This window comes from Humulus lupulus, chromosome X (assembly GCF_963169125.1).
Source record: "Humulus lupulus chromosome X, drHumLupu1.1, whole genome shotgun sequence".
NCBI classification, from domain to species: Eukaryota; Viridiplantae; Streptophyta; class Magnoliopsida; order Rosales; family Cannabaceae; genus Humulus; species Humulus lupulus.
The window spans coordinates 134544603-134571537 of NC_084802.1; positions in this window are offsets into that span (position 1 = coordinate 134544603).

Genomic DNA, 26935 nt, shown 5'->3' on the forward strand with positions numbered 1-26935 from the left:
AAATATGGATTTTTCTATGTTTATTTTAATTATTCAAACAATAATCTAGATATTCAATTATAAGAAAAATATATTTTTATTAACTTCCAGAAAATAAAATGTATTTACAAACGCTTTTAGGGTTTAAACCCTAACATCTACTCACTCTCTTTTTTCCTCGCCTTTATTCTCCAAAATCTTGCCTAATGATCCCTTGTAAGTGCCCTAAAGTGGACCCCAAAAACTCTTGCCTCTTGAAGCGAGCTCGGGCAATTTATGCCCTATCATTCGAGGAGAGTAGCCTCTCAAGGTTGGTGACCACGAAGAGCCTCCAAGGAGTTGGCCTATTAGCTTCCTACCAAACTGTGGATAAGTTATCTTGTAAGGGATTCCTGGCAGGAACCTGAGCCAAGACGACTACAGCAAGCTTGTCCCAACCTATTTTGCTCATCAAACAACCTAGTGGGGATGCCGTTAACAGAGCTATCAAGGGAGAGGTGGAGGAGGGTTTTGACTCGACTTGGGCTGAAAGCACTTCCCCTAAGCTCAACCAAGGTAAGCTTGGTTCTCTTAACCTTTCGGTCCCTAAAACTTTCTTTGAAAACAATAGCACTAGTCATTTTTATGTTACCCTAAGCCTGTTAAAGTACGGGTTTGTTGAGCCCATGTAGTCACACCAACAGTACATATACTACCTAGAATTCCTCGATAGGGTGCTCGACTACTATAGTCCAAGCGCACTTGATGGGTAGTTCATTGTAGACAAGTAGATTATTCTTCTTAACCTTGCATTTAACTAGTATTATTCTAATGCATATGCAAATACCTTCTTGTTGCTGGACACTATAGTACGATTGATATGCTAATTAATCAAGGACTTTGACTAAGAGGATGAGGAGCTTCTTTGAGAAACTAGCTGTGAGATTCAACGCACTCGGTAGAGGAGTTTGAGCCCTCATCGAGCGAGTCTACAGAGGACAAACCAAAGGGTGGGCTCACACCTGCGTTACTATATATATGTGTGTGTGTGTGTGTCTGTTGACATAATTTTTTGTCAACTAAAAATAAATGAGATTAGGCTTAATAAAATTGGATTAATGCTAATAATGATAAAATACACAGGAAATTTTTTACATGATTCAATGATTAAATCCACCTAGTCCACAAGTTTATATTATTTCTGAATGGTTTTCTAGAGTTTGGTGCATAGAGCAATTTCTCCAAAGTTTTGGCCATAATCTTTTCTATCCTTTACAATATGTTATTCCCTTTCTATTTATAGGGATAGTGGCATATAGGGTTTCCCAAATTTAAATAAGGAATTTCCCCTTTACACATTATTATAAAATATTACATAATAAATGCATAAGATTAGTCAAATTGTCCAAACAATGAACAATATTTTCCATTATTTCTCTGATTCAATCTGAGTAATAATTAAGGAAAGAATCCATAAATCCATAGGATTTGGGTCACATAGTATCTCAATGACGCACTTCTACAATTTCACCGAGAAAAATGGTATAGAACTAAACGTCACTTTGACAACGATCTCCACTTCGAATGTGAAACATTTCTTTGATGAATACACGGTCTAAATTCGTATATGAACTAAACATGTCTTTGTCGATCTGGTTCGATATTGATCCACTTAGTTTGTGGTTTCTCACCTCGTTTATTGTTGGTTGTTCCGAATTCACACATTTCTCAAAGTATACGAGCAAAATGAATTTAGTTCATAATTTTGGGTATGAAATTTGCCTCTTTCCCCCCAAGTCTTGGGTTGTGTGAGGCGATCTCATCTTCCCAAGTACAAATACAGCCGAGACTTTTCAAATTCATCCTTGGAAAATGAGCATATTTATCCCCTCAAGTGCTTATGCACGTGTGACTATTTGATTGATGTTGGTTCAGTTCTCGAGGACAGCTGGCAAGAGGAGACCATTCAATTTTTTGCTGCCACTTCTTTGTTAATTCTGACCTTTCGATCTGAGCTTCGAAGATCTGACAACCGCAATTGATCTGCACCTTTCCCCTATAAATATCCCCTTAAAAATGCATCCTTTTTCACTTTCCAATACCAACTCTTTTCCTTTTTGCCTTCTTTCCATCAGAAAATTTTCTCCTAAGCTTTTCTTCTCTGATCATAATCTGAATTTTTGTGGTGATCTCAATCGCTTAGTCAACTATCAAGGCTTCGTGAGTTCCCTGATTGCACATGTAAGTTCTTCGACGCTCTCTTTCTATTCGTCATCTTTATTGTTTTTTATTTTTATTTTTCTTCACTGTAACTGACAGAATGGAGTCTTCAATCTATTTTCTTTTCATGTGTTCTGGGGTATAAAAATTCTTATGGGTCATTTTTTGGGTTTGGTAAGAAAAAATTGGGTATTCATTTTTCACACAATTCTAGTTTTGGGGAATTTCGATGGGCGCGTGAGTGGGGTAGTTTTTGGTAATGGGAACTGCCTCAGAATGAGTTTATGATTTCATGAATCCAGATAATAATGTTGACACGCCACGTGGTGGAACTTGCTTATGTTTGTTTTTTATAAGAAACCTTAGCATGAGTCTTCTAACTGCAGTTTATGAACAAACTCAGTCTCGAACTAACATGTCTGCACCGAACCTCCCTTTCTTTACTAGACGTCTCAGTTCGATACTTCTGATTACGAATGTAGCCTGATTCTTCAAGCAGAACGCTATATCCCCGAATCTCCTTAACCTGAATCTCTGTTCTCCCATAACTAGCAACGACGTTGTATGGATTTTCAAGAGAAGGGATAGCCAGCACGGGATCCATTGAGCTCTCGGTAACCTTAGGTGACTATCTAATCTTGATGACCAAGATGATGGAGTTCATAGTGGTGGACCACCCATCTGCCTACAACGTACTTCTTAGGAGACCAATTCTGATTTGGTTGAGGGCAGTGTCGTCTGTTAGGCATTTGACCATAAAGTTCCCAACGTCTAGTGGCGTTGGGACGCTGAAGAGAGACTAGCTTGTTGCATAAGAATGCTATAGCATTTCCACGAGAGGGAAGAAACAAACAAGTGCACAGGCACTTATGGTTATCTGGGAAGTGAGTGGATCTGTCTTCGAAATTGAAGAAGAAGATAGGGTCAATCTCGGACCAATAAAGGAGCTTTAATAAATAAATCTTGATGAAGAAGATACCACGAGGGTGGTAAAAATAGGAAAGAACCTCTGCGAGGATGCGAAATAGAAAATAATTCGCTTCCTGAGAGAAAATCAAGATGTGTTTGCATGGTCACACTTAGATATGGTTGGGATTAGCCCAAGCATTGTAAGCCATGCACTCAATATAGATAAGAGCTTCCATCCAAAGCAACAAAAGAGAAGGCCCCTAGACAATGATAGGAAGAAAGCTCTGAAAGAATAAGTCAAAAGGCTGAAGGCAAATCGTTTTATCCGAGATGCTTTCTACCCTGATTGGATAACCAATCCTGTATTGGTTCCGAAGCCCAATGGCAAGTGGCGAACTTTCATTGATTATTCAGATCTCAACAAGGCATGTCCCAAGGATTGCTTTCCCTTGCCTTGAATCAATCAGCTCGTAGAGGCCACTGCGGGTCATGGCATCATGTTATTCATGGATGCTTAATCTAGATATAAACAGATGGCCATGCATGAGCCAGACCAGGAACATACGAGCTTCATGATCGATAAAGGTTTTTATTGCTACAATGTAATGCCTTTCGGGCTTAAGAACGCAGGAGTCACATACCAAAGACTGGTGAATAAGATGTTTGCTGAGCAGATAGGGAATAACATGGAAGTTTATGTGGATGATATGCTAGTCAAATACAAGCATAATTGTAACCATGTGGATGATCACCCTGAGTGCTTCACTGTGTTCCGAAAATACAATATGAGACTTAACCCACAAAAATGCTCATTCGAAGTGTCTTCGGGAAAGTTTCTCGGATTCATAGTAAATGCTCGGGGTATAGAAGCTAATCCTGACAAGATTAAGGCACTAATTGACATGCCCTCACCTCAAAAACATAAAGATTTCCATAGCCTACCTGGACGAATGGCGGCATTGAGTAGGTTCATCTCGAAATCTACAGATCGGTCCCTTCCATTTTTTAATCATTTAAGAGGGGCAAGAAATTTGAGTGCTCGGATGAGAGTGAACTCACGTTTCAAAACCTTAAGAGACACCTCGCTGAGCCACCAATCTTGTCTAAACCAATCACAAGGGAAGTTTTGTACCTCTACCTCACCACAATCGCGCATGACATCAGTGCAGTACTTCTTCGAGAGGATAAGAAAGTGCAAAAACCTGTTGACAATGTCAGCAAAAGGTTATTAGGGGCAAAATCGAGATACCCATTAAGGAAAAACTGGCTTTGTGCCTAATACACGTATCTCGAAAGCTACGACCCTATTTCCAAGTGCATCTTATACATGTATTAACTCATAAATCGTTAAGGCAAGTGTTATCCAAGCCTGAAGCCTCTGGGAGATTGTTAAAATGGGTCGTCAGACTCGAACTGTTTGAGATGACCTATCATCCTAGAACGACGATCAAAGGGCAGGCCTTAGCAGATTTCATTTTTGAATGTGCGGGAATCTCAAACGAGGAATTCGTAACCCCAACCCGCGAGCTATGGAGACTTTACATCGATGGGTCACCCAATGAGAATGGATCGGGAGCAGGAATCATTTTAATCACTCCGACGAGAAATTGTTTTCACTCACCCTTACGGTTTGGCTTCGAAGCGTCAAATAACGAGGCCAAGTATGAAACACCATTATCAGGACTCTGGATAGCCACCGAGCTCAAGGTAAGGGACATTCACTGCTATAGTGACTCCCAGTTAGCCATTAACCAGGTCCTAGGTGAGTATCAGGCTCGTGGCATTAAAATGGCAGCCTATCTGGAATAGGCTAAGGTGGCATTTGGAGAATTTGAGTACTATGCTATAGAACAAGTTCCACAGGAGAAAAATTCAAATGTGAATGCATTGGATAGGCTCGCCATGACCAAAGAGGCTGACACACTCAACGTGGTTCCAGTCGTGTTCCTACCGGTCCCGAGCATAACTGAGCCCAGGGAAGAAGATGTCAAGATGATTAACTCGTAACCCACCTGGATGAGCTCGATAATTGACTACCTTGAAACCAGAAGTCTCCCACCAGACCAGAACGAGGCTAGAAAAATTATGTACAAAATACTAAGATACACCATCTTGGAAGGAAAGTTGTACAAAAGAGGGTATTCAATGCCACTACCTAGGTATGTAACTCCCCCGAGGCAAAGAAGATTTTAGAAGAAATCCATGAAGGATTTTGCAGAGACCACACTAGGGGTTTAGTCTGTCAAAAAAGGTGATTAGGCAATGATACTTTTGGCCTATAGTTAGAGCAGACTCATTCGAATACGTTAATCGTTGTGACAAATGTCAACAATTTGCTTCAATACCGCGAGCTCGACCCACCAAGCTCACCATGATGAGCTCCCCATGGTCATTCGTGGTATGGGGGATCAACCTCATTGGCTCCTTGGCGACCGGAAAGGGAGGAGTAAAATACATTGTAATCGCCATTGATTATTTTACGAAATGGACCGAAGTTGAACCCTTAGCTACTATCACCTCGAAAAAAGTCCTAGATTTCATAGTAAAAATATAATATGAAGATACAGGATGCCCAGGAAGATTATATCGGATCATGGGACCCAATTCGATAGTGACTTGTTCACACATTTCTGTGAAAAGAATGGAATAATTAAAAGCTTTTCCTCCATGGCCCATCATCCAAAGGAAAATGGCCAGATAGAAGTAGGAAACAAGACTCTAAAAAGATCTATGAAGAAAAGGCTAGAAGAAGCTAAGGGGACATGGCCAAAGGAACTGCCACAAGTCCTGTGGGCATACAGAACGACAGCAAGACCCTCAACCTGGCATACCCCTTTCTCCCTAGATTGTGGTTGCGAGGCCATGTTGCCTATCGAGGTTGAAATCCCAACTATAAGGCGCGATGCATACGATCAAACCTCAAACCAATCCTAGCTCGAAGAAAGTTTGGACCTTATTGAAGAAAGACGAGACGAAGCCCAACTAAGAAATGTTGCATACTAGTAGAGGGCTACAAGATATTTCAAAAAAAGGGTTCGAGAAAGGAAATTTGGATTGGGGGAGTTGGTGCTAAGGTGTGTGTTTCTAGCCACACGAGACCCATCTACTGGGGTGCTTGGGGCCTAATTAGGAGGAACCCTACCAGGTCGAGTCCATTATTCGACCTATAGTTTATAAACTAGCGAGGTTGAATTGAGGATTGGTCCAGTGAGCATGGAATCGTGAACATCTACGACCTTGTTATCAGTAATGTAGGAATGATGTTTATTCATTCTAACCAAGCCTGTATTCAATTTTTGCTTTTCATCAATAAAGCACAAAATTTCATTCAAATGTTGTATTTTTATTGTTATTCTTTTTTGCAAGCCCCCAAAATTCAATAACCTAATATCACAATCATAGGATTTTAAGGGGCAAAAGTGGTATACAATCATACCATGAGCTTGAAAAAACATAACATCCATAAAAATAAACTTGAATAGAATGTATAGATTGTTAACCTAACATGAGGAAAATAATAAATGTATGGATCATTAACCAAACACAGACTAGACAAGTGTGGAACAACCAACAAAACCTAATTGACACAATCAAAAGTTGGAATTCAAGAAAAACCAACAAAACTCATAAGTCGAGACTAGGGTTGGAAATTTTTCAAATGAGTTTCGACCTCGCAACCCGAGATCATACTTGAGGATGAGGAAAAGTTACTGGAAAAAACAAAATATAACTAGACTAACAAGATTACATGCCATTAAGTATTTTTTTAAAAGGAATACATGGTAAAAGTAAAATTTTACCTTGACAATGACGAGGTCGAATATGGGCATTTCGAGTAAATTATGCATGAATGCATCGAAATTCGAACTTAAACCCAATGAGTATTTGTATAAATAAACAAGTATAGCATTTTATGCACAATGAGTAAATATTTGGAGTAAGAGATATAAGCAGGTGACAAAACAAAAGGCATCCAAGGTAGATAATGTGCATAAATATTTCGAGAAAAGAATATAAGCATAAATAATAAAAGCTACCCTTAACTTATAAATAAGAAATACAAGTTGATGTCTCAATTGTCTTTGCCCAAAGGGCATAAAAAAAAAATTATTATTATTATTATTATAAGGGACGCAACCCTTTTTAAAGCAAGATTCAATTTTGACTAGAGGGAACAGGCTTGGTTTCCTCCCCTGCCTCCTCTTCACCTCCACCATCCAAGGTAGTGACCGCGGCCTCCTCCTCCCCCAACCGAGCCTTCCACTTGGATATGAGCTCTTCCTCCTTGTCCTCGAGGAACGAGGTGTCCAAGTCAGGGTTCGAAGACTACATTAGGTACATGGCTCGGTCGGTTGCCTAGTCTTTTTTGGCATTGAACTCCTCGAGCATACGTTTCTTTTCATCATCGAGAATCTCAAAGGCAGAGTTGTTCTCTTCCTTTAGACGTTCGGCCTTTACTTTAGCAGCACTTAGCTCCACCTTCACGTAGTCGTTCTCGGCCTTAGCAGAGTCAAAGTCGACCGTCTTGGTGTCGATCGACGCCTTCAGGTTGTGGGCACTGGCCTCGGTAGATGCGAGCTTGGCTTGGGAAAGTTTGAGGGCTTCCTCGGCCTCCTTCAAGTTGTCCTCAGCACAAATTCGAGCTTACTTTGTGTCATAAAATAGGGCCTCGTCCGATGCCATCTTTGAAGAGAAAAGGAAGATTTGGTGTAAGATACCAAGGAGGGTCTGAAACACAATGGGTTATATCAGTTAGAAAACTAATATGAAACCAAAATAGTAAGAGTAAAGTGAAATAGACTTACCGAAACCCAAGCTCCATAGTATGGTCAATGAGGCGTGTTGGATTTTACCCCCTCAAGAATCTCCACATTTCAACATCGAGATTGATGCACGACTAGCCGGCCCAAGACAGGAAGTCTGAGCATAGGTCAGCTCCTAGGGCCCCAGCCACACTTGTCAAGGGGTATTCCCGCACATGGGTCAAGGGGACAAAGTGGCGAACCACGGTTGGGACCGGTGCACCTGCGGGTTTAGGGGCTGAGGAAAGTGCGACCTTCTTGCCCTTGTCTCCATCTGGGACTAGGTGGGGAGGAGATGGCATGTTGGTTGGAGGCTAAACATTGGTTTCCTTCGAGGACGCAGGAGCAGCGCCCCCAACCACGGCCGAAGGATCGCGGGCCTAGGTCGTGGGTTCGGCAGAAGCAGCCTTTGAGGGGGAGGAATCCTCAAAAATCTTGGCGGCCTTCATAGGAAGGGTGCCCTTCTTCGAGGTGGCACGCCCTCGCTTGGTGCCACGAGCCTTGAGAGGTTTCCCCAAGAGGTTATCCAAATCTGAGTCCATGTCACCTGAAAAAAGGAAAATAATATGTTAGTAGATTATTAAGGTCACCATATGTAAAAATGACTAAGTATCAAAAACCTAACTAGAAAACTCATTGGAGCTTGAGCTCAGAGACCAGGAAATTCCCCTATCTTCTGACGAGGCTATTAGAGTCCTCTCCCTAAAAGTAGGGGACATCCTCGAAAGGTCCCTATAGACATTTGTCCCATACTGCACAGCTACCCCATCCCAAGCCTTGTTTAAGCTATACATTGTTTGGTATGGCCCTAACCAGCTATCGAACCTACAGACTCTAAGTTCTACCCTCGACCATGCCAAGAAGTTATTCTTGGGTTCCTTAAAGAGAACCATCACGTCGGGTTCATATTTGAGAAGAGAGGGAGACCACATAGATGGGTCGAGCATGACTTTACCTCTTGACGAGCTCGTTGAGGCCTCATCCTGTGCCTCATTACTAAAGCCGGAGGGTTCAATTGGGCGAAATCTGGGGATACGCGAGCTCAGGCCCGCATGTTTACCTCTTGTGGGAAGCTTGGTAGTGGGTACAGGCACGTCTTCCAACCTCGCGTACTTGTGAATCCCCGTGTCATTTATGGACTCTCCTTTGCCCAAGAGACCACAAGCCCGGAGCTTGTCCTCGTGGAAAAGATGGGTGAGGGATCTTCGACCGTAAGGGAGCTGAAGGATTGCCTCCCTGTGCTCCTTCATAGCCTTTGTTGGGGTAGTCGATGATAATTGGCTACAAGTAAGAGTTGAATGAACATTCGACCTTGATAAATCAAAGGAAAAGAGAAAAAATGAGCAGGGAGAAGATACTTACGTATACGTTGGAAGGAGTAGAACTGGGAATGAGCGAGCCCATCTGCCCTGAAGAAGATGGTTTTGAAATTTGGAGGATGATTTGGGATGTCTTCGAACAACCGCTTCTCCTTCGGGTAGCTCGATAGATAGTAAAACCCGTCTCCTCCATGGGCTTGAGAGGGGTTGCTCTTGAGGCAAAAGAGATACAAGATCTCATATGTCGTACGCCCGTCCACTTCATTTCGTGGTATAGCGACCTCAGGGATGATAAAACTCTGAAAGAGTTGGTCTGGAGTTGGAAGGGGGTGATGCCAGTGTTACACCCAGATTTCGAGCCATGAGAATTGTGACCTCGAAAGCTGGACTCATAATGAACGAACTCGTAAAATCTGGAATATGTCCGAGATCTAAGCATCGAGCCTGCGAAGCAAAGACGACTTCGAAGATGATATCCTCGAAGTCCTCACCAGCTCGAAAGGTAGACCTCGAAGTGCATCTGTTCTCGGGATGGCCTCGGATCAGGGTTCCGAACCTGATGTGCGTATGAGCTCGAAGTCATGTAGCCTCGGGAAGATGCTATAGCTCGAAACTCAATGGGAAACCTAGGTGAATGGGGCCTTGGTGATATAAGATAATAACTTGAATACCCTAATGAGTCATCAGTAAGAGACGCGGTCCACATTTATTACTGTAAATCCCCTACAATCAAGGGATATTATTTGTTCAGTTATACGCCCCCTGATCTTCAGGGGACGTTTCCTTGTATATCGGATTGCAGGCATTTAATGCCATTTAATTTATTTGCATATAGGGAATAACTTCCCGAAATATGTGGGATAGTATTCTGAAATCCTCTCTATAAATAGAGAGGTCATGCACCATTGTGAAGGACCGATTTTTGGTGATCTTGAGAGAGAACTCTGGAGAATTCATCCTTGAAGAATTTTCAGAGGTCATCTTAAGTTTAATAACAAAGACTCGTGGACTAGGCAGATTTAACTACTGAACCACGTAAAAATCTCGTTTGTATTGTCGTATTGGTATTGGCCATTATTGATTATTGTTTTCGTGCTCTTCTTTCACTGTTGACAAAAAACGGCGTCAACAACCAGCATAATCTAGAAAACTTTTAAAGTAATCCTTTAGGGGCAGCAAGGCCCCAACCCTCATGTGCTCGTAGCACCAAGCGGCGAGCTTGACCTTCCGATCAGGATTGCAATCTCCCTGATTGTAGCAACTCCTTTCGTTGGAGGTTGTAGGCCGACACATCAGTTGGCCGGATAGCTTCAGACCATTGAAGGCCAGTAGCTCAAAGATTTGGCTGGTGGAAGTAACTGAGCTCTGGTAGTGCCCAACCTCGAAAAAATCCTCCTTTGAGGTAGGGATTGAAAGGGCTTGGGACGTGGTTGGCTGTTTCAAAATATTCTCCATAAGGGTGAATGAAAGCTCGCCCGGAGGACAGGCTATTGTGACTCTACAGTTGGGGTCTAAGAGGATTGGCTGGATCTTGAGGTCAGGATATGGAAATGCAGCAAACAGAAGTCGTTTACTTTTTCCTTCTTCAACCTCATCAATCTGGCATTGAAGGTGGGCTCAGATGTCCTCTTGTTAGAGCTCTTGTTTGTGCTCCCGGATGAGCCATTGATTTTAGGAGAATGGAGACTCAGGTCGAGGAAATGGTGGGTAGTAAGGAATGGCAGGCTCAGGCCCCCAACGATTCTCTGAAGACTGCGACATCTAATAAGAAAGAAAAGATGAGGGCCCATATTTTAAAGAGTGGAAAAATTTATCTTGATAACTCGAGTTAGCAAGCTTGAGATAACGAGATTGCCTTATTCAATCCTGAAGACTTGAAAGGGCGAGGTTAATTTGAATGACCACCCCGAACTATTGTAAAGTTCGGGGCAACGAGAGTGCACCCACACGAGAGTGCGGCGGTTATTACCAGTTTAAAAGAATCTCGTATTTCTAGGGAAAAAGTGGACGGTTACCTGAATAGGCGATATTTTTGGGATACGTGCATTAAAACCCTAATCCAAAAACCTATTTCTTAAGCTACACAAAACCCATGACCTAAATACCTCATTACCAGAAAAACTCCATTTTGACATGTTTTTGCCAAAAAAAAATCAGTTTAAATTGTGATTTTAATCATACCAAATCTTCTCAAATAAAAAAACTTTCCTAATGCAAGAGTGAATCCTTAAAAATCTGGTAAAAACCAAAAGAGATTCCTTACAGATAGAAAAAACGCGTAAAAAGAAAAAAAAAATATATATAACAAAGAAAGATAAGAGAACTTGCGCAAATTGGATTGTGGATATGAAGAGATTGCTGATTGAAGGAGCGGTTGCAGAAACAATCTCACAGAACCAAAGGAGGAGAGGGCACTCTGCCTTTTGGGCTTATAGAACATGCAAGGAAAACCTCAATTTTTTCTTTTTTCCTCTCTAGTTCGTGCTTTCTGAGGAGTGGAAATGGGAGTAATGAAGATGAACAGGGGGATATATATATACCCCAGTCGGGATGTCAAAAGTCAAATGGATCTGCGCCATTGATTTGTAATAAAAGAGGATCCAAGGGATCACGTTTGATTTCTAAAGTATGGCGACAAAAGGAAAGGGAAAGGACGTGCGCAGGAAAAAAAAGTACTTGAGTACTTTTGGTGTGCAATCCCCAAGTGACGCATGTCTACACTCGAGTGTAGTAGGTGACACGTTGTTCAAAAGTGATGTTCAAAAGATCCCTTCTCATAAGATTCAAACCAACACTTTTGAGGGGGAAAAATGTTACACCCAAATTTTGAGGATGAATAAATGAGCCTGAAAATGTAGGCTCGAAAAGCGTAAGTTCAAAAATAACAAGCATTGGCGTAACACTTGTATAAATAGGCATGATTCCTGACCTGTTGTTGTTGGCGATCAAGCACAAGTTTAAATGCTCGAGCTTAAGTTTCAAGCTCAAAAGAAAGAATCTTCTTCGAAGCATGTGGGTATTATTCGAGCCTTAGTTGCATGCTCGAAGGCATTGGTCTCCAAAGACTGAGTTCGATGAAACCACTAGGTGAGGAGGAGGCTGACTGGAATAACGTGCTCGAAGTCTTGGTCAATCTCGAAAGTACGTTAACCTTGCATTCGAGAACAGCAACGCATTTTGCACATGACAGCTGTTAGGAAATCCATATTCCTCGGGGATTTGTTGTTATCAGATATTAAATCTCAATTATCATGGGATATTATGTAATTAATATATTTATTTACATTTATTTCAAATTTGAATAATTGATTGTTACTTTCCTTAATCACTGGAAGATATTCTCATAATCGGGTCTATAAATAGCCTGGTATTTTTCATTTGTATTGACAGACTAAATTGTACTGAGATACTCTGCCAAATTGTTCTGAAAAAGCTTTAAGGGATGTCAAGATCAATAATATTGACTTGTGGACTAGGCAGATTTTAACTGTTGAACCACATAGAAGTTCTTGTGTTCTTCTATTCTTTCTAAAATATTGTTTAGTGCTCTTCAAAATTAAGTTGACAAAAAACGACGTCAACAGATGAGTTACCATTTAGACATGTTGAGGGTGAGGGCTTCAAAAAAAATTTGAAAACTCTTCAACCTAGGTTTGTGATCTCTTCTCGAATGACCATTGCTATGGATGTTTTGAAGTTATATGAAGACAAGACTGTGACATTGAAAAAGGTTTTGAGAAATGAGAGCCTATCTATTACTACAAACACATGGACTCCCATCCAAAATATGAATTACATGGTCATCACAACTCATTGGATTGATAATAATTGAGCACACCGAAAAAGTATTATTACCTTTTGCCAAGCGATAGATCATAAATGGGAAACTATTGGCAAAGAGATCGAGTGAAGTCTGAATGATTGGGGTATATCTAAGTTGTTTACCATTATGGTAGAAAACACTTCCTCTAATGATGTTGTCATTAGGTACTTGAAGAGGAAGTTCAGAGAGAAAGAGAAATGAATTATTTTGGAAGGAAAGTTCTTACTTATAGGTGTTGTGCTCATATAGTAAACTTAATTGTCAATAAAGGATTAAAGGAAAAATATGAGTCCATTGCTGCAATTAGAAATGTTGTGAGATATGTTAGGACTTCCCTTCTAGACTTATAACGTTTAAGGAATGTGTGGAAGAGGAAGGGATCGAATGCAAGGGACTTCTTTGTTTTGATGTCCAAATAAGGTGGAGCTCGACATTCCTCATGCTTAATTGTACACTCAAATTTCGAAAGGAATTTGAAATAATGTAATGTGATGGAAACTATTCAAAATATTTTAATGAGGCTGACAAAGATGGGAAGACAAAGGAGGGACCACCATTCGAAAAACATTTGCAGGACGCGTCAGTTTTTGTGAGATTTCTAGAAACATTTTATGATGTCACATTGAAGTTTAGTGGGTGCACATACGTCACTGCCAATAAGTACTTCATTGAAATATACAACATGTAACAGGAGTTAAATGACTTAACACTTGATGATGAGGAGGATGAATTGTTGCGTGGTATGGCAAAGAATATGAAGCCGAAATATGACAAGTATTGGGGAAAGCTTGATGAATGCAATGAGATACTTCTGATTGCCTTGGTTCTTGACCCCAGAAACAAGCGTTATTATCTACATCATTGCTTTAGTGATATTCATGATGATGTAACATGTACTATGATGATTAAAGGGGTGCAGCAAACTATACATGCAATGTTTGATCAATATCATGAGTCAATTGATACACATGTTGATCAATCAATGACTCAGTCTCAAGCTATTGTTTCTGGTTCATCCTCATTTGTCATGTCTGCTCGGCCTACCACCAATGGTACCAGTAGCAATAGTAAGAGGCCACGTGATTAATGGTAAAAAATGCATATTTATTGAGTTTAATGGTAAAAAAAAATTAAGTTTAATTAATAATTTCATGGAATTAATATCATTTATTTTATAAATGAAAATATTTGATTATGATTTAATTTATTGTTATTATGTAGGAGTTAAAGTTGCATTTTGGCTTAAACAAAAAGATAGAAGAAATAAGGAGTTAACTCTGAAAACAAATGAAAAATGGCATTGTTGAAGTCCAAGAGCAAAGCCCAAAGGATCCGGCCCCCCTCCCAATTCCCATCCAGCCTCTCTCTCCAGCGCTCCAGGTGGCACAGAAAGTGCTCGCTACGCGTCCACTTGCCCCCAGCAGCCCCTGTGGAGCCTTGCGACCCAACCCTGGCATACCTGGCCCGATCTGACCCACATGCGCTGGTCCCGCCTGCTAGCCTCGCCAAATGGCGCCTTGCGAATGCCTGTTACCTGCCAACACCTGTCACCTTCTGCAACTGCTGCTTGTGTGCGCCTAGGTCTGCGTGCGAGCCTTTTTTCAGCACTCCAAGCCCACGCCGTGTACCAATTTAAGAAAACACCAAAAATAACAATGATAACTATAAAAAATAGTATTAATAATATAATTTGGTTTTTAATAATCAAATTTTATTATTGATATTTTATTTATTTACAAATCCCAAACTTTTCTTTATTTATTTTTCAGTCCATTTTGAGGCTCTATAAATAGGAGCTCATTTTATCTATTTGGAATGTAATTTTTAGGTAGCAAAAATAATATTTGTGTTAGGTTTTATGTCTAATCTTTTATTGCATTATTGCCAATGGTATAGTGTTATTTTTAGATTTCTCAAGAGAATTATCTCATCCTTCCATGGAAAATAATATTAATCACTTAAATACATTTTGTGAAATATATTTTTGCTTTAATGCTAAATCTTCCAAATGAATAGTTGCGATGTGAACTATTCATTTGTGTAATTTTGTGAATCAAAGATCCAAATAAATAAGCATGCATATATGTGACTCTTGCTCCTTCTTACTTGTTACCTTTTATTACATCAAACTTTATCCTATCTTTATTTCTAATATTTAAATCTCAAAAACCACAAAAATATCACTTGTTCTAATTTTCTCATATTATTTATCTCTAAACTCTATTTATTGTTAACTATGTTTATTTGCCTCCATGTGGAATCGATCACCCATTTTATACTACAACCACCGCTAGTGGAAGTCACGTTTCGGTGTTAATCAAATTTTAGCGCCGTTGCCGGGGAGGTAATAGTGAAAAAAGTTTTTCAATATATTTTACAAAAGAGATAAGTAATTCTATCCTTATCTTTTTGTGTATATTTCTCTAGGAAGTTTTTTTTAGATTTACCTTATTTACTCTTTTTTTTTTAAAAAGAAGGTTACAATCATTATTTTTTTTTATTGTTCCTTTTTAGTTAGTTTTTCATTTAATTTATGTCATTGTTGTGAAAACAAATTGTTATCTTTTTTTTATAGGATTTGTTATTGTTCCTTTTGTTAGTTTTTTTTCTCTATTTTTATTTATTATTGTTGTAAAAAAATTTTAAAAAAACTTGTTGTGTGTATTTAGTTTTTTTTTTCTCTTGCTAATTTATTTTTTGTTAGCTTAGTTTATTTTTTTCTCTTTTTTTTATTGTAGTAAAAAAAATTTAAAATATAAACTGGTTGCTTATATTTTGTTAGTTTAGTTTTAATATATTTATTTTGGTTTTTCTATTTTAATTATTTGTGTTTAGAATTTGTTACATTTTTTTTTCTATCTCACTTTTATGCTTTTTTTTTTTATGTATTTGTAGGATTACTTTAGTTTTTTTTTTTGTTAGTTTTTCATCTAGCTTTGAAAAAAAATAATAATTAAAAGTGTTACTTTCTTAGAATTTTTTTAGCCCTTTTATCTATTTGTTTTTCTAACCTATAATTTTTTTTAGTCTTTGTGATTATGTTATTTCTTGTGTTTAAATAATTTTTTTTTGTTAGATTTGTCTTTCTTTATTATTGTTGTTAGTTTTTTTTTTTTTTGTTAGATTTTAAATCTTAAAAAAAATCATAAAATACAAAAAAAATATATTAATATAAGCAAAGCTTGTTTTGTCAACATAAGTAATTTTTCCTTAAAGGAAAATTTGAGTAATGTTCCATCCATTCTTGCTTAGTAACATTGGGGAGTTCTAGTAAGTGTTGGTTGTAAGGGGACCATTTTTGTGAATTGTGACCCCTCCACAATTATCTAGTAATCTCGGGGAGTTCTAGATAAAGTGTGGGTCTTAAGTGAGACCGTTCTAAAAACCTCAAATCGACATGGAAATAAGTAAAATAAAAAAAATCAATCAAAAATAAAAAAAAGTCATCACAAAAGCAAAATAATTTTTAAAAAGAAATAATGAATGAAGAAGAAAAGAAACGTTTCGAGATGTATTTTCCAATGTATTATTCTTCATTCGGAAACAATCATAATTCTAGTGCTACTGATGGTACTAGCCGTTTCAAGAGTGCTTACAAACTTAGTGTAAGAGAGTACCAAGAACATGAGGTCTTAAAAACTAAGTTTGATAGAGAAAGTTACGAGGTTCCCAAGGTAGATTATAATGAACGTTATTGTGACATTGCAAGACTCGACGATAAGAATCATAATTCTAGTTGGACCAACCCCGTAGATTTTAGTTGGAAGCCTGAGTACAACTACAATGCACTGCCTCACATGAATTTTGAGCAAAATTTCCTAACTTTCCACATTAACCTCCATATAATGTACGGACTAATAAAAATTCCTTAGAGGACACTTTACACACATTTATAGATGCGCAAAGAGAGTTCAATAGACAATTTGTGGAAGATTTTAGGGAAAATAGTACTAAACTTTCATAATTGTCCAGCTCTATTATTTCATATAATTTAAGTCAATTCCCGTCCCAACCTGATACAATATCACCATTCCCTACTCCCAGTTCCAAACCTGAAAAGGATGATGTCATTACCATTTGGAGTAAAACTCTTTCCCATGCAGAAATTCATCCAACCACTCCAAAGAAAAATGAGAGCTATCATACCAATGTGATAGATTTAATCGTTGAGGAAATCATAAACATATTTGCAATGAAACATTCACTCAATCTCCTCCATGATTTTGAAACCACAGTTGGTAGACTTACCTGAGAGCGATGCTTTTGTCTACCAGAGACTGATAAGTTTTTATCTTTCTTTTTAGTGTGCTTTATTTTAATTTGTATATTTATTTTAAGTTGCAAATTTCACTTTTTGGGTTTTGTTGTTGTTTGTTGGTTATCATTTTCTCATTGGCTCTCACAATGAGCATAACATTAGACATTGAGAATAATGTCTCATTTAAAGTAAGGGGTAATGGGCATACTCATGCGTTAAATATATTTTGATTACCATTTTGAAATTTTGAATTATTTTTTTTTCCAAAATTCGTGACAACAACGTTTTTGTGAGATAGTTTTTTATATTTTGACTATTAGGAAGTAATTTTTTAGAGTAATTTTCATGCACAATCAAACATTGAAAAAAAATTGTTAACGCACTCAGTTGAGAAAAATCCTAAAGTTTAAAGCTTTTAATTTTTGTGAGGTGTGAGAATGAGAAAACAACTTTGAAAACTTCTATTGATCATTTGAGTTGGTAAAATTAATTTTTGAGATTTTAAAACATGACATTTACTAGAGGGGTAATCTTTGTTTTAAAGAGCCTTTGTTGTATTTAATTGTAATTTCCTTTTTTAATTTCTTGTATTTTTTTTACTTTATTTTTATGTTGTCTCTTGTAAAAAAAAATATAGAAAAAAAAAGAAAAAGAAGAAACATATTAAAAAAATGAAAGAAAAAAACAAGGAACAAGAGCAACACTTTTCATCTTCATTTTTTGTAGTTTTGTGAAAGAAAAAAAAATTGTCAAATAAAAAAATTCAACATCACTACATTTGTTTTCACTTTATGTCATAAAAAAATGTTTGTTTATTTTATTTACCTAATTTTGTTTTGTTCTTTATTTTGGCTCTTAATATCATTTTGTAAAATCTCGAAGGTTTCTTATATCATTTAGATTCCAATTAATTGATTTGCCTATATTTAGATCAATATTCGTTAACATTATTTTTTCTAAAACGATAACATCCATTTTTTAGCGTTAATTGATAAATTTCCAACGCCAAATGTGTCAACCGTCTCCCGTAAAAATATTTTCAATACCTTTGTGAGGATTTGAAGTTGAGATTTTATTCTTTGGTGATTTTTTGATACATTTTGTGTTATGAATTATGGAAAGATGAGTATAGTTTGGTGCACACACACACAAGACTCTTGAATTATGACTTTGATAGTTTTAAATAACATTTTCTAAATTTTTGCTAAACATTTTTTTGATAAGCAAATTTACATAATTTAGTTTACTAATTCATCTTGGTAATAATTTTTATCTGCTTGAATTGCTAGGGACTAGCAATAAGCTAGTTGGGGTTGTGATTAGTAGTAAAAAATGCATATTTATTGATTTTAATGGTCAAAATAAATTAAGTTTAATTAATAATTTCATGGAATTAATATCATTTATTTTATAAATGAAATATTTGATTATGATCTAATTTATTGTTATTTTGTAGGAATTAAAGTTACATTTTGGCATAAAGAAAAGGAAATAAGAAATAAAGAGTTAAATGTGAAAACAATTGAAAAATGCCATTATTGAAATCCAAGAGCAAAGCCCAAAGGATCAGGCCCGCCTCCCCAGGCCCGTCTGGCCTCTCTCTCCAGTGCGCCAGGTGGTACAACCAGTGCTCGCCACTCGTCGACATGCCCCCTGCAGCCCCAGCTGGAGCCTCGCGAACCAACCCCGGACCCGCGTGCCTACACAGACCCGACCTGACCCGCATGCGCCTGTCTCGCCTACTAGCCACGCCAAATGGCGCCTTACGAATGGCTGCCAGCTGCCTGCCACCATCTGCAGCTGCTGTTTGTGTGCGCCTAGGTCTACGTGCGAGCCTTTTTTCAGCACTCCAAGCCCACGTCGTGTACCAGTTTAAGAAAACACCAAAAATAACAATGGTAACTATAAAGAATTGTATTAATATTATAATTTGGATTTTAATAATAAGATTTTATTATTGCTATTTTATTTATTTGCAAATCTCAAACTTCTCTTTATTTATTTTTCAACCCCTTTTGAGGCTCTATAAATAGGAGCTCATTTTATCTATTTGGAATGTAATTTTAAGGTAACAAAAATCTACCAAATTTTAGTCTCATTTTTTTTTTTTCTCTAGAATTTTGTGAGAATGTCTAGCATAATAGGCTAACCTTCTCAGGAAGGTTAGGATGGTCATATATGCACTATGACTTTATTTGGTATTAAAGCTTATATATTTGAGTGATTTATCTTCTTTCATCTCTATTTCTTCATCTTGTTATCTTTATTTATGTTTACTAATAGTATATAGATTTTTTCAAGCACTTTTTATGTATTATCAAATTAGTAAAAATAATATAGATAATACATTTATCATTTTCTCCATCTCAATCATATATATTTACTTTTGTTAACTCTATATATAATTAGTCATGCTCTTCCTATGTATTTTATAAATAGTAAAAGTAATATTTGTGTTAGGTTTTATATCCAATATTTTATTGCATTATTGTCAATGACATAGTGTCATTTTTAGATTTCTTATAAGATTTATCTCATCCTTCCACGGAAAAGAATATTAATCACTTATATACATTTTGTGAAATATATTTGTGATTTAATGTTAAATCTTCCAAATGAATAGTTGGGATGTGAACTATTCATTTGTGTATTTTTTGTGAATCAAATATCAAAATAAATGAGTATGCATATATGTAACTCTTGCTCCTGCCTACTTGTTACCTTTTGTTACATCATATTTTATCCTATCTTTATTTCTAATATTTAAATCTCAAAAACAAAAAAAATATTACTTGTTCTAATTTTTTCATATTATTTATTTGTAAACTCTATTTATTGTTAACTTTGTTTCTTTGCTTTCTTGTGGAATCGACCGCTTGATTTATAGTACAACCACCGCTAGTGGAAGTCACATTTGGGTGTTAATCATCACGTAATTTTCATGATGAGTATGTGGCACGAAAAATGGAGGAGGGTGGTAAGACAAAAAAAGAGGTCGATAAGTATTTGGAAGAGGAAGTTGAGCTACCAAGTCAGAAGTTTGATGTCTTGGGATGGTGGGCGAGTAGTTGATGCAAATACAAGATCTTGTCGATTATGGCTTGTGATGTGTTGGCTATACAAGTTACCACAGTTTCTTCTGAGGTAGTATTTTCAACTGGGGGTCGAATTTTGGATCCTTTTAGGAGTTCACTGAGCCCAAGGATGGTTGAAGCATTAATTTGTCTCAAGAATTGGTGGAGCGATTCACATTAACCTATCATCGTTCGAGACTACATGGATGAAGCAGAAGTGCTTCAAACCTCTGATGATCTTGAGTATGGTAATTTTATTAGGATTTTTCATTATTTCAATTCAAATGTCTAAGTGTTTTATATTCTATTATTTATCTTTATTTTAATAATATATGCAGAGATGATGACCGATGCTAGCGTTCCCTCTGTTCATGCTCCATCTTCAATTTCAGCTTCAGCAGCCTCATCGTCTGCGCAACAACCTAGGAATTGAAAAAGTAAGAACTTTCTTATTTTCTCAAGTTGTTATTTATTTACTCTTTAATTTATAGTTTTTTTTAAAGGTTTGGATTTGGACATTGAAGTTTCAAAATTTAGAAGTAGAATAAAAGAAGGACAAAGAACTTTGTATTTTTGAAGAAGTAAAGTTTGTGTTAGGGAATTATGGTTGTATTTTGTGGACTTTATGAACCAAACTTTTAGTGTTTACTATTTAGTATTTGGTATTTACTATTTGGACATTTGTACCTGTTTTGGACTTTGGACTTTGGACTTTGAACTTTATGACTTCTTTTATTTTCTTATATTTGTATTTTGAATTTGAACTTTCGATGGACATTAGTTATGGAAGAGACTTTTTGAAGTTTCTAACTTTCTATATATTGTGTTGAAATTATGCTTGTTTTTAAACATTATGTTTGGCATGATGAAAATATGGCATGAAAATTATGTTTGTTTTTATACATTATGTTTGTTTTTACTTTTTATACATTATGTTCAAATTAAGTTTCTAAAATACATGACAAACGTAAAAACCCACCCAATGTTCAGCCTTAGTACTAGGCATGGATTGGGGCATGTATATTTGTGTGGATAAAACTTAATTATATAGAAGGCTTTAGACAATCATTTTGAATTTGAGATATTATTTAATCAATTTATATTATTCCACATGAATCTTGTGGTAAAAAAACAAAGCTTTAATTAAAAGATTTTCTTATTCATGTGATATTCTATATATATATATTTGAAAATTAGAATACAAACGCAAAAGTGGTTGGGTTTGAGTAGAACCCCCACCTCTTTGAATATATATATATATATATATATATATATTCTCTTATATATTATAAAAGCCTATTTAACGAAAATTGTTGGTTTCAATTAGAATTAATAATTTTTTAATTATTTTCTAATACCGTTTGTTTTGAAACCATCTAAATAAGATAAATAAAGAGAAAAAAAAGTAATAAATAAGTCATAATAATTTTCTAATCACATATTTCAAAATTTCATTGTAAAGAATGCCCTAAACTAGTACTTAATAAAACATTCACATATCATTGGTCCATAAAGAAAACCACTTTTTATAAAGGTCTCAGTGGGGACTTGCTTAAAACAATGCAAGTTGGACCCATTAGTTTAAAAAGAAAATATGAGTTTTATGCAAAGTTCAAAAGAAACAATATTAAATAATTAAGTCCCACTGATAATTTAGAAAACCTCTTAAAACATAACATAATTAAAATGGCGTCCTAAAGTGATCGTTTATTCCGTCCATAGGATACCCCACGCCATACACCCTACGACGATAGAACTCCTCACGTCACCACGCGTGCCACAGAAAAATCATATTTGCTACCTGGAAGGGAAAATAAGAGGGTGAGCTAAAAGCCCAGTAAGGAAGTACAAACAATAAGCAAGTAAGAATACAACAAATACAAACACTATCGTTCATCTTAAACATCATGACATCATCATATCATAACATTATCGTAACATAAACATCATAGCATATCATAACATTATCGTAACATAACATCATATCACATTCATACAGCATTCATGATGAACATGGCCCGCTAACTTGTCCATGTCACCCTATGAGGTAAACAAGAGTCTCTGGTCCTTGAATAACCTCGGCGCGTCCGCCCTAGGAGTTACGTCTTTATATCCTTAGTAACTCGGGTTACGTCTTTATATCCTTAGCAACCTATTTGATGTGTCGCATTCATCACGCTAACATCCATTCATAAACATAGGAGTTACGTCTTTATATCCTTAGTAACTCAGTTGATGTGTCGCGTTCATCACGCTAACATCCATTCATAAACATATCATATTCAGACAAGCCAGATATCATCGCATTATGATATTCATAATTCATAACAATTCATTCATACAACAGTCTTACCAATCATAGCATGAAATCATAAAATCTATCTAACTTCCTTACCTCAGGTCCGAGCTAAGAAATTTCACAACCTCTCAACGAGCCTATACCATAACCAAAATAACATTTCTTAGGTTCATAAAATTACTATTTTGTCCTTTTATACAACTCATGTGTGCATGGGCCATGCACACATAATAAGAGTTACACATAACATGCAATTATTCTTAACTACACATAAGGCCATAAAAGAATAATGCTCTTTTTACCTATTTTACATGCATAATCTTTCTATAAAAACCATATGATTGAATAATAAACATAATTTTGGACGTAAAAGTTGATTTGCATGTAGCATGCATACGTGGGAACATTGCGTAATTGTGACGTTTTAAAAACGATAATTCTACATATCTTACTTCTATCATTTTTAAAAATGAATAGACTTATAACATGCTTTATTTTTCTTAAAATTCCTAGGTTGATTAAATTTCTCAAACATTATTTTATTTTATAAAATAATTTTATTTAGCTTAAAAATAAATAAAATATGTGACAATTTCATTTATTATTCTCAAATACAAAGAATTAACAAAAAGCTTGGAATTTAATTAAAATACCTATGATTAATACGTTTCTTTAGAAAAATCAAATTTGATATTGGTTAATTGTATTACATAAATGATGTGAGAAAAATATATTTTTAAGTGTGGGAAAATATATTTTATTTAAATTATTTAAGACTTAGTTTTATGTAACATAAATCCATATGTGACAATTAAATAGTCATTTTTAACTTTTTAAACCAAACTTTCAGCCACTATTTAATTTTTTTTAAAAATCACAAATAAATTGATTCTAAATATTTTTCTCAATCAAAATAAAGAAAAATCATAACTTATCAAAATATGCATTCATACCATATTAAAAATATCACTTTTAATATTACCATAATTTAGAGTATTAATTTTATTTCAAATACTCATCAAATTCATTTTATTGAAACACTTCACATTTTTTTTACAAAAATTCCAGCAACCATTTTTATCTTTAAAAATCACCATATTCAATTTAAAACCTCATATTTTTCTAAAAATACAATAAAAATTCTGTAGGTATTTATTTGAGTAAAATATCATTTTATTGTGACTTAAAATACCCTTTTTAATTTCATAAAATTAACATAACATCAAAGACATTACTTATGCATGCAAATAATTTTTTTATCAAACTTTTACCCAATTATTTACAAAAAAACAGCAAGCTTAATTTATCATGAAATTCATCTTTTATCTAAAAGATTTCACATAAAATCATACATGTCTAAAATCTCATCATGCTCTTATTATATACGTAATTCTAATAATATTACTAACATATTCACATGCAATCTTATAAAATCCCATTTTTCTATTCCATTGAATCTACACATGAAATCCAACAAAAACAATAACAATGGCAATAACATACATTAATTCATAAACACCATATTTCATACATGCCTTTATAATAACCTTAACATATTTCTATAATTTCTCCTTTTATGCATATCATGATTCATTGGTACATAAAATCACATACATCTTATCATATTTCTAAAATCATTATTATTTCAAAACATACAAGAAAATACACATGATTGAACTTTTTACCCCTAGGTCTAAACATTTAAGATCCACCATAAAACATCACAAAATTCCCATCTACCTTCACATAAAACCTAGTATGTATCTATCATCATTTTTTTGCCATTTTACACAAATCAATGATTTAAAATAACCATAGCAATATAAACATAAAATATAATCCTCATATAAACCTCATCAAATCCATTTTCTCAATCATTCTCATGAGCCCTTTTTAAACAAAACATATTCCCTTAAAAATACCAATCATAATCACCAATCCTACAATAATCAAACCATTAACATCACCATCAACAACCTCAAAGATAAACCCATCAAAACCAATATATAGGTTAAGAAAAACCATTACCTCTCTTGATTGTTGAATCAAGAACACTCTAGCAAGAAAACCTTGTCACCTATAGAGGATTTCCAAACACCATACATCCAAAGAAAGAAACCACAAAATCAACCTTAGATTAGAGAAGAGGAGAAGATACAAATGCACATATGTGAAACTAGTAGATGGATTCTTACCTAGGGTTCGAAACCCTCTTCTCCTTCTCCTTCTCTTTCTGTTCTTCTTCTTCCTTTCTTCTTCTTCTCTAGAAAAATATGGCAGCCTTCCTTTCTCTCTCTCTAGCTCGCCTCCCTCTCTCTCTACCCTCTCTAGATGTCACAACCAAAATGGCCTATTCCCTTCATAATCCCCTTTTTAACTTCTCATTTCCATAAAGCCACCACTAAAAGGAAATGGTAAGTTTCTTTCTTCTCTATTTTCCTTTAATTTTATTTTAATTTTTCTTTTATGATAATTGATTGGAATAATGGTGATTTCCCCAAATTAATTATCTTATCCAATCTAACTTTATTCACTAAAAAAATATAAAAATTGGAAAACATATCAATCAATCCCATAATGTGCTACACGCCACTTACTTGCCTCTTTTCTTCCTTTTTTATTTATTTTTCTTTCATTTAAATAAAATCAATCAATTATATATAATATATGGTAATTTAAAATGTGTAGAAAATCCACACATGTGCACCTTATTGCCATGTACTTGCACACACTAGATCACTAGGGTACATTACTATCTACCATGCACCTTAGTGCATTCAACCAAATCTCACATAATCACATCAATTGTCACACTTATTTAAAATGTAACACTAATGGTAAAATAAACATGTTACACAATTATTCACATATTAAAATAAATAACCAAACAAGCAATTAAATTCAAAAAGATTATACCAAACAATTTTAACAATTAAATAAAATAACAAACAATCAAATAAGACAAACAACAACTATAAACAACATTTAAATAAAACAATTCATCACACATAACATTTAAATAAAAATAAAAAAAATAAATCACAAAATTTAAATAATCTAAAACAAATTTTTGGTGCACTACATTCATATTAAAGTATTAAAATCAGTCTAATAAATTATGTTTTCAAATTAAACGATAACCCGTCTAAATAAGATAAATAAGGGAAATATTAATGAGTCATAATGATTTTCTAATCACAGATTTCAAAATTTTATATTAAAGTGTTAAAATCACTCTATCAAATTATGTTTTCAAATTAAATTATAACTGAAAAATATTTTTGTGCTTAACTGCATTTTTTTTCTTTTATTAAATTTTTATTTTTTTGTCGAAACATATATGTAATCTTGAAATAAAACATATACATATTATAAAGATCTTTTTGTATATATGTGTTGACCCAAGATTTGGCCAACTGACACGGAGTCAAAACGTGATTGATATGGACAGATGTATGGAGAAGAACGCAATGACAAATATAAAGAAAACACAATAATTTATAGTGGTTCGGCCCCAGGATTTGGTAATGACCTACGTCCACTTAGAATAATATTGCTGTAAAATCAGAAGGATGATCAAGGAACTAGGGTTCAATGAGCTTCACCTTCTTCTTAAGAACAATACAAATTTACTTGGAAAAATTACTATATTTTTGAATGACTAAAAATGAGAGACCCCCTCCTTTGAGCTATCTCTTGCTATTTATAGGCTCAAGGAGGGTTACAAGAGATTGTTACAGATATTCTTCCCTGGGTATCCAGAAGATTGTATGAGATAATTTCAGGATTCATAAAGATCTTCCCATAAATGCTGCCTTGTAAACGGAACTACTGACCAGACTGGTCGCGGGCAATACAGTCTTGCCTTGCTTCTACTGTGTCTCCTGGTCGATACTCTAGCAGATGCTCACAGGTATCGGCCACGTGTCAAGAGATTATTTGCCATGTCACCAATGCTAATTTATTGGATAACATTTGCCCCCCAAAGTATATTTACTATGAACAGTAAATAAACTTTGAACGAACGACTCTTCGGTAACCCCTCCTGACGTGTCAGAACCCTTCGTGTGCTCTCGAAAAAAGCAACCCACTTCTGTCTAATCATGCCTTTTCAGTTCCCCAGAAACGATTTCGACGGCCATCACGTTCCCCCATACCTTGAAAAAGGAAAAATAATGATCACACTTTTTTAATATCAGAGACAAACTTATATAAGACCGTCGGAGCCCCTTCTTTCTTTTTACGCACGCCATTATCTTTGCAGAAAACCCTA